Raw genomic sequence first — 9,360 nt, forward strand, 5'->3', positions numbered from 1 at the left:
GGCAAGGAAAACCATCCGCGACTCCTCAGATTCTGCCTTTGGCCTATCAGAGGGCACTCAAAAGTCTGGCAATGGTGGCGGGGAGGAGAGGGGCCCAAAGTCACAAAAAGAAATAAAGTGTTGGGTACATAGGTGGTTTTATTATAGTATTTCCACTGCTTGTTCAAATTTGAAGTTTGCCAAAATAAAAAATTAAGGGAAAAAAGGACATAGATTCTGAAATGAGGTAGCCAGTGGTCTATTATTCCTTAAGCCTGCTCAAGGAGGCACTCAGAAGTCTGGCAATGGTGGCGGATCCCTACCAATGCTAAGCAAAGAGGCAAATGTTCTCATTTCACCCTTCCCTCTCTTCATGTACTTCACTGCTTTTAATTGGCTGTGAAAGAGCTCTTCTCCCCTGTACTGCTGCCCTTGACCCCACTAGATCGGAGCTAGAGAGGAGAAGGCTACACCTAAGGGAAAGGAGAGAACAAAAAAAATCACACCTGAGCTGTGTCCAGTAAAAGCAGGAAGCAGAGTTACTTCCTATTGCTGCCTTGAAAGGAACAAATGCGGGCTCCAGGCAGATCCCTTTATAACCAGCAACAAGCCATGTGTCTGGACAAGTATTGTAAAGTGAACTGTGGCCAACAGCCAGCCTCTCAGCCTGGTGCCACGCACTCTGTTGTATGCATCACTTTGCCAATGAACACACTGAACGCAAGGAGCAAAGATGCACGGTCACCACATTAAAGGGGACTGGTCTAAAGTTCTGAATCCCATGGAGGCTCCTCACCTGCAGGCCTAACTCCTTACCTGGGGTCTTTAAACCAGTGACACCTAAAGTATGTCTGCATTGCCAAGAGATGTCAGAAATTCTCAAAGTTAAAATCACTTTTGTTTAGTTTTATGTGTGTGCATAAACACACACACACACACACACACATTTTGGGGGGTATGTCAATATGTACCTTATTTAAGATATACAAAAGTCTGACTCAGCGGGGTGTGTGGGTTGCTCTGTGGGTTAAGCATTGGCCTTTGGCTCAGGTCATGATCTCAGAGTCCTGGGATGGAGCCCCGCTTCCGACTCCCTGCTCAGCGGGAAGCCTGCTTCTTTCTCTGCCCCTCCCCCTGCTCATGCTCCCTCCCTTGCTGGCTCTCTCTCAAATAAATAAGAAATCTTGAGGGGCGCCTGGGTGGCTCAGTCGTTAAGCGTCTGCCTTCGGCTCAGGTCATGATCCCAGGGTCCTGGGATCGAGCCCCGCATCGGGCTCCCCGCTCAGCGGGAAGCCTGCTTCTCCCTCTCCCACTCCCCCTGCTTGTGTTCCCTCTCTTGCTATGTCTCTATCTGTCAAATAAATAGAATAAAATCTTTAAAAAAAAAAAAAGAAATCTTGAAAAAAAAAGTCTGACTCAGGATTTCAAATACAGGTTGGTAATAAACTTTCAAGATATTATCTTGATAGTGCCTTGAGCCAAATCAAAGTCCCTCATTTTCAAATACCTTCATTAACTGAATTAACTGAGCAGGCTTAAGGAATAATAGACCACTGGCTACCTCATTTCAGAATCTATTTCCTTTTTTCCCCTTAATTTTTTATTTTGGCAAACTTCAAATTTGAACAAGCAGTGGAAATACTATAATAAAACCACCTATGTACCCAACACTTTATTTCAATAATTATCTGTTGGTGGCCAAGCATGTTTTATTTATATCCTCCCTCCCTCCTACTTCCCCTCTCTGTGAGACTTTGAAGCAAAGGACATACATCTTAGAAACTTATCCATGATTATTTTCCATAGGAAAATATCTCCAAATTAATTTATAGTTTCTTCTCCATAAAAATCATCTGTAGGAAATAGCCTCTGGTGGTAGTTTATGGACAGACTATGAAACCTATCAATCTCAGCACTCACCTATTTCTTCATGTAAACATTTCACTTCTCTCTTGATCTCTCCACCCTAATCTTGTTGGATGAGCGCTCACATTGAGAACTTTATGCTTCTTTCTAACTTGTAAGACTATGTGCAGCATGAAACTGTATAATTTATAATTGCAGATCAGCAGAGTAAAAGGATTATATGAACTGAAATATTAAAGAGTGAGGCTTAATGTACACCCTTCATCTTTTTTTTTTTTTTAAGATTTTATTTGACGGAGAGAGATAAAGCGAGAGCAGGAACACAAGCAGGGGGAGTGGGAGAGGGAGAAGCAGGCTCCCCGCTGAGCAGGGAGCCCGATTCAGGGCTTGATCCCAGGACCCTGGGATCATGACCTGAGCCGAAGGCAGACACTTAACCATCTGAGCCACCCAGGCGCCCTGAAAGTTATTATTATTCAAACTGAGCTTGCTAAAATGCTCCCCATGCTATAAATGCAAACACTAAGAAAATAGAAAGCAGTTTGGGATGATTTTTAGTTTCATGTTTTTCATTTTCTTTCTGAGATAATACCATCAACAGGGTTCTCTCTGATAAAATCAATCAATAAAATGAATTTTTAAAAATTGTTAAGAGGTATGGGGAAACCTTGCCTGAATTTAGTGCTTCTTTCCATTGACTTCCATCCCTGAATTGAAGCAATAATGAGTGATTATCCCATGCAAAGCACTGGGCTGGGTGAAGATGAAAAAATCATGTTTTCTCCCCATCCCCACAAGCTTGCAATCTATTAAGAAACTATTAAGTAACCTTTCTGGGTTTTTTAGTTACCTTTTTATAGTATGGTAAAATACACATATTTATCATTTTAACTTTTTTCAAAGGTACAGTTTGGTGGCATGAAATACATTCATGATGTTGGTGTAACCATCACCAGTGTCTGTACCCCAAACTTCTTCATCATCCCCAACATAAACTTTATATGCATTCAACAAAAACTCCTCATTCCTCCGCACCCCCGCTGCTCCCAGCAACCTCGGTTCTACTTTCTGTCTCTACGTATTTGCCTATTCTGAATACTTCAATTAAGTGGACTCGTACAATATTTTCCCTGAGTCTGGCTTACTGCACTTAGCATAATTAAACAAATACTTCCTAATCAAAGCCAGACGGATGACAGCTCTGACTTAATTCAGTGAGAACACAGAGGGCAGAGACTCTTAAGTTTCAGGAGCAGGCAGCATCTGAACCATGTGTCATTAGGAGAGAGACAATTTTAACAGGAGGGAGAAAGGTAGAAATAGACAGGGGTAATGTCAGGGATTATGAGGACATTTGGGGAGGCGGGGGTGTTTAGGAGTCAAGGCTGGAGAGGACAATTAGGGTTGAAATGGGCAGAACCTTGGGTTTATTCAATAATCCCAGTGTCAGAGGGAGGTTGGCAAAGATGTGGAAAAGGACTTCTTTCTTGCTTACAATCTAGATGGAAAAAGAGACCTAGTAATTCCCAGGAAGACAATGACAAGTACATCATATACTCAAAAGACAGGACATGCTGGGTAGTCCTTCAAAGGGAAAGGTGTAATAAGACACAGCCAAGGGCATGCCTAACTGCCAAGGGAGTTGTACAGACGAGTGGGCATGCACTTGGCCCCGCATAATGGGCTGTATGGGGATTTGAGGCATGTTAGTGGGGTGCCAGAGAAGTCTGGGGGACTGATCCTTGGCCTAGCTCCACAGAGAGCCAGGGCTGTGGTCATGCCTTGGGCGACTGCCCTGCACTCCTCAGGCATGCTGCTTGTGCACAGTGCTGAGGCTAGTGGCTGATGACACCTGGCCCAGAGGAACTGTCTCCTGCCCACTTCCAGACTGACTCTCTAGGGCTAGGGGTACACCAAGCTCCAGAAGGCCTGACACCACCTCACCTTCTCCTTCCTCCTCCTTCACAAAACCCACCCAATGGTGGGGTTGCATGTCGTGGTGTGGAAATCTGACCCTCTGTCTGTCTCCTAAGAATACTGCTGACCTCACTGCGGTGGACATAGACTCTGAAGATAACTTTTTGTGTGTTTAGACAAAAAAGTCCTGTTTTGTAACAAAGCTAAGTGTATCTGAGCTTCCCATCATCCCAAGTCTGTTATGAATATTTCTTAAGGTGCTGGCCACACAGATACCTGGGGGATGCAATGGAACCGGATGGGGATTTGAGACTAACTTGAAGAATACTGATTTCCAAGAGACTGGAAGACCCTCAGGTATTATTCCATACATACAGGACGGTTTCCAACGACCCCATGTACACCAGTACAGGATGGAATGCAGTGGGCAGAGTGGAGCCGGGAAGGTCAGTGACAAGGAGATTCCTTCAACCATCCTTCATTCAATCCATCACTCTGTTATCCTTTCATTCATCAGGATAGCAACCAAACATCTATTAAATGCCAGACACTGTTCTAGGATCATTGGGGGGATAAAACAAAGTCCCTGCCCTTGTGGAACTTACGTTCTAGTAGGGGGAGACAGACAATAAACAGCAGTGTAATACGTAAGTCAGTTGTACAGACAATTAAATTAAAATATACTCAGTGAAAAGCAGAGCAGGATAAGTAAATTTGGAGTGCCACTGGGAAAGGAGTATTGCATTTAAAGTAAGTTGCTCAAAGGAGGCCTTACTGAGAAGGTGAGATTTGAGCAAAAGATTGAGGGAATGAAAGAATTAGTAATAGGACTAGCAGGAGGAAAGGTATTGCCCAGGAAGAGGGAACTGCCTGTGCAAAGACCCTGAGGTGGGAGCATGTCTGGCACATACAAGGGGACAGTAAGGAGGCCAGCATGGCAGGAATAGAGTGCACTAGGAGCAGGGTAGTAGGGGAGAAGGTGGAGAGGTCATGGATGCCAGATCATGTAGATTTCTAGGCTACTTTGTTAAGCTTTTTTCTCCAACTCAGGGTTCCTTAACCTTGACATTATTGGCATTTGACCAGATAACTCAGTTTGGGGGCTGTCCTATACACTGTAGGATGTTTAGCAGCATCTCTGGCCTCTACCCATTAGATGCCCATGGCACCTCCCTCCAACTGTGACAACCAAAAATGTCTCCAGACGCCGATGTGCCTTGGAAAAGGGGAATCACCTCTGACTGGAAACCACTGCTCTAAGCGAAATGGGGGCACAATGGAGTTTTGGCAGCACAGCAGAGACACCATCTGATTTATAGTCTTAAAAGATCACTCAGGTTGTCCTACTGGAAATCAACTGGGATGGGAAGCAGGAAAGCAGCAGGGAGATCATTCAGGATAATCCAGGGGCTTGGAACAAAAGATGTCATGGTGGAAGTGGTGAGAAGGGGTTGGGCGTTGGCTACATCTTGGAGAGACTGCCCATAAGATGTGAAAGAAAGGAGTTAAGGATGGCTAGAAGAATCTTGGCCTAATCAACTGGAAGGATGGAGTTGCCATGAACTGAGATGAGGACCACAGTGTGCAGAACAGGTTTTGGGTGGGACATCAGTAGCTCAGATTTGGGCACGTGAGTCTGAAATGAAATTCCAGTAATCCAAGTGAGACAATATGAAGCACTGAACCAGAGAGTGACAGTAGCGATGGACCAAAGTTCTTTGTATTCAGGAGATTGCCATTTTGGTAAAAAATGTAGGATTTGGCACTCAACTGGAGGAGAGAGAAGGGAAGTAGTTGCTGAAGAAGGCCCCGTGATTTTATGGCTGGATGATGGTGGTGGCAGAATGAGGATGAATGCCTGAAGAGAGAAACAAGCTGGCAAAAGGAGCAGGTGGGAAGGGAAAGAGGGCAGTCTTCCTGCTAATCCTATGGATTTGAGGTCCAAGGGGACAGCGAGAGGAAAAATCTAGAAAAGAGTTCTGTCTGTGATCAGGAGAGGTCATGTGGCTAGAGAGAGAAGGAAAGTCCCCACCCTTCCCCCCAGGAGTAACAGGTGTATAGAGGGAGCCTCACAAAATGGAGTGAGGAGGCCAAGAGACAGAAGGAGCAGTCGAAGACAATCAAAGAAGGAACAGAGCATGGAAGGTCAGCAGTGAGGAAGTTTCCAGGAAAATCCAAATAAAAAGAAACTCAATTTAGCTAATGCTAGGCTACAATACCTGTAGCAATACATGAGGTTATTTATGCTAAAGCCTAAAGCCAATCTACTCTGTGACATTAAAATTATAATTTATTGATAGGTGGTTATTTAAATTTACCTACAGATCTCATAAAATCTAAGCTTGTAAAACCACAAATAATGTTTATCAAACATTATACATAACAATGAACTAATAGCATACATTACCAGATTTCACAGAAAAATCTGTCCTTACTTAAGTTTTGTCTCTAAGATAGGACCGTAGCCTGGATGGGCCCCATGAGTGCTAAGTTTTTTGTACTATATGCCTTTGCTATCACTGATTATTTATGTATGTCCCTGGCTTTTTACTAACATGTCTTTTATCTGCTGTTTTGCAGACTAAGAAATTTGTGAAAAAAGAAAAAATTCTAAAAGCCTTTAAAGAATCATTCATAAATTATGTATTCATTAAATGACAGGTAGAGCTGACCTTTGAACAACACAGCTCCATTTATATGTGGGTTTTTTTCCCCAATTAATACAGTACAGTATTGTAAATGTACTTTCTCTTCCCTATGATTTTCCTAATCATATTTTCTTTTCTCTCGCTTAATTTATTGTAAGAATATATTATATAATACATATAACATATAAAATATGTGTTAATTGACTATGTTATTGGTAAGGTTTTTGATCGACAGTGGGCTATTAGAAGTTATGTTTTTAGGGAATCAAGTTATAGGTAGAGTTTCAATTGGGCAGGGGATCAGTGCCCCTAATCCCTGTGCTGTTCAGGGCTCAACTGTAGTTTGAACTCTGCCTGATTAAGCCATTTATACATGTGCAAAACAGACAGAAAAAAAAAGTACTCTAACTAAAGGTTACAATTACATTGAAAAAAATTCCTTGATTCTCATCAGACTGACCTTTCGTTTTCTCACCTCCTGAGTTCAAAGGAAGCCAGTCTTTTGCAAAAGCCCTGAAATGGAAATCAGAGGTTATGCTGTCTTGTCCCGACAGCATATAAGAAGCTGAGCTGCTTCTTCCTCTCACCTACTTCTTCCCCAAGATCATGATCCCAATTTGGGGTTGCCAGAAGTTTCAAAATACATTTCTAGTAACTGTTGTGTGTGCTGCAACTAAGTGCCCCAGCGCTGCCGAAAACATGCATTGTCCTCCCCCCCCGTAAGATTTCCAAAAAGTCCACTCATTCACTCACAATTCACTCAATCTTTATTGAGTCCCAACTGTGAGTCACAACCTTTTGACTGGCTCTAGGGAGAACAGGAAAGGTGTGTACAGGCCCAGAGAATGGTGCCCTTGCTGATCTTGGCCTTTCCGTGAATTTCAGTCCTGGTTGACATAAAAATTATCTGAGAATGCCCCAGATAGTTGAAAGGTTTTCCATTTCCAACATACCTGTGAACAGTGACCACTCTGAGGGATGTGCAGGGGCAGATAAGTGGTAGGGTCTGGAGCAGCTTTCCTCATGAGAGAAATCTGCCTACTCCTCTCCTTATTCCAGCAAGGTTTTTTTGTTTGGTTTTTTAAAGAATTTATTTATTTATTTGACAGAGAGAGACGCAGCAAGAGAGGGAACACAAGCAGGGGGAGTGGGAGAGGGAGAAGCAGGCTTCCCGCTGAGCAGGGAGCCCGATGCAGGCTCCATCCCAGGACCTTGGGATCACGACCTGAGCCTAAGGCAGACACTTAACGACTGAGTCACCCAGGCGCCCCTCCAGCAAGGTTTTTTAATAACAGAGAGGAGATGGCCAGATTAGCAGTAAAGGATGAAGGAGAAGCAGAAAGTTTTCAGTGGCTGGGGGAGAACAAGTTCTAACCGAATTAAGATGTACACATTAACTTCTTGTATTTCTCTCTCTTTTTTAAAGATTTTGGTTTATTTATTTGACAGAGAGAGCGAGCGCGAGAGCAGGAACACAAGCAGGCGGAGTGGGAGAGGGAGCAGGCTTCCGGGTGAGCAGGGAGCCCGATCCCAGGACGCTGGGATCGTGACCTGAGCCGATAACGACTGAGCCATCCAGGCGCCCCAACTTCTTGTATTTCTCAAACTTTCCCAGGGAAAATACAGGGGAGGGGAGGTACTTATATTAATATTAAGGAGTTGCCACCAGGCTTAAGGTAGTAGCATTTAACACTGAATGCCACAAAGACTCGTAACTATCAAAAATGTTTGTACTTCAGCGGTTCTCCTTCAGTTCTGGGGCGGGGCACAAAACAAAAAGGCCAGAAGTAATTTCGGAATGGAGAAGGCTCAGATTTGTCCACGTGACACAGCTGTGATGCTGATCCCCTGCCTTGGAGGTGGCTGTGACTCCGTCCACAGACCCTGGTAATTTAGGGGGAGGGGGATGGGGGGAATACAACCCAGACCCTAGTTAGTCCCAGCTTGCTGCGCCTCGGTTTCCGGAACTGCTATTTCAGATTTTGTAGCCTTTACCCCTGTCTACAGCTATTTCACAGCAGACTGGACCTTCTTGAGTTAATTCACATTCAACCACCCCTGGCCACACTCCCTCCTAGGGCCCTCAGACAGCTGTTTCCCGGCAAGTGCAATAACTCCAAAGGAGGTGCTGCCATCTGGTTGGTGACTCCCATAGCAGAAGAGGGCTACAATGGGGAAAGGGTGAGGCCGTGCCGGGACCCCGGCAATACTCGCAGGACGAACAGCTGTCCGGGCTCTGAGATCTCGCGTGGCGGGGTGCGGGTGTGTGAGGGCGGTCCCGGCCCTCCCTGAGTCGGCCTGCCCCCGCCGTGGCCCTCACTCCAGTCGGCCACCGGCCCTTACCTTAGCGTTTCTCCACTGCACGAAGTTCGGCGGCCAGCTCTAGCCTGGGGACCCGCGGCAAGTGCGCTTGGACATCATAGCCACGCCCCGTCTTCACGCCCCACAGCCCAGGCCACGCCCCCTCCAAGCCTCTCCCAACACGGTCGGGACCACGCCCCCTCACGTCCTTACGTGCGGCCCCGGCTACGCCCCTCCAGGCCAAGTTGTCTGTGGCCCGCGGCCTGGCCGCTCCCATCCCGTCACAGCCACGCCCCTTCACCCGGGCCACGCCCATGAGCTCCGCCTGGGCTCCGCCCTCCACCTTGGTTACGCCCCTGCGCTCCGGGGTGGCCTGGCTCCTGCAGGGAGCCAAGGCCCTAGCGCGCTCCTCTCTACCAGGCGGGACTTGGCCTCAGGGATTCGAGGTCGCGTGGGCGGCCCCCCTTGTCTCTAGAGAAACCCTCCCGGGTCTGGGAACTGAGCGCTGGCGACATTTTGTCGGGTGAAATCAGACTGCAGGCTTAAGAGACTCGTCTAGAGAATGACTTTCCTCAGGTTTCTCCCGTTTCCAAACATAAGATTGAATGTACCGAGAGCCCGTCGGTCCGTAGGGAAATGCAAATATTGG

At 45.9% G+C, this 9,360-nt stretch overlaps 1 protein-coding gene across 1 annotated transcript in view; it reads right to left on the reverse strand.

The window, feature by feature from the left end:
- The window catches only part of LOC113930760 (carbonic anhydrase 5B, mitochondrial), a 40,392-nt gene extending 31,511 nt beyond the window's left edge, over positions 1-8,881 (reverse strand). Inside the window, exon 1 of the mRNA XM_035725689.1 lies at positions 8,754-8,881. The gene's annotated coding sequence lies outside the window, so the exon portion shown is untranslated. The remainder of the gene's footprint in view (positions 1-8,753) is intronic.
- Between the last annotated feature and the right edge of the window lie 479 nt (positions 8,882-9,360).

Source organism: Zalophus californianus, chromosome X (assembly GCF_009762305.2).
Source record: "Zalophus californianus isolate mZalCal1 chromosome X, mZalCal1.pri.v2, whole genome shotgun sequence".
NCBI lineage: Eukaryota > Metazoa > Chordata > Mammalia > Carnivora > Otariidae > Zalophus > Zalophus californianus.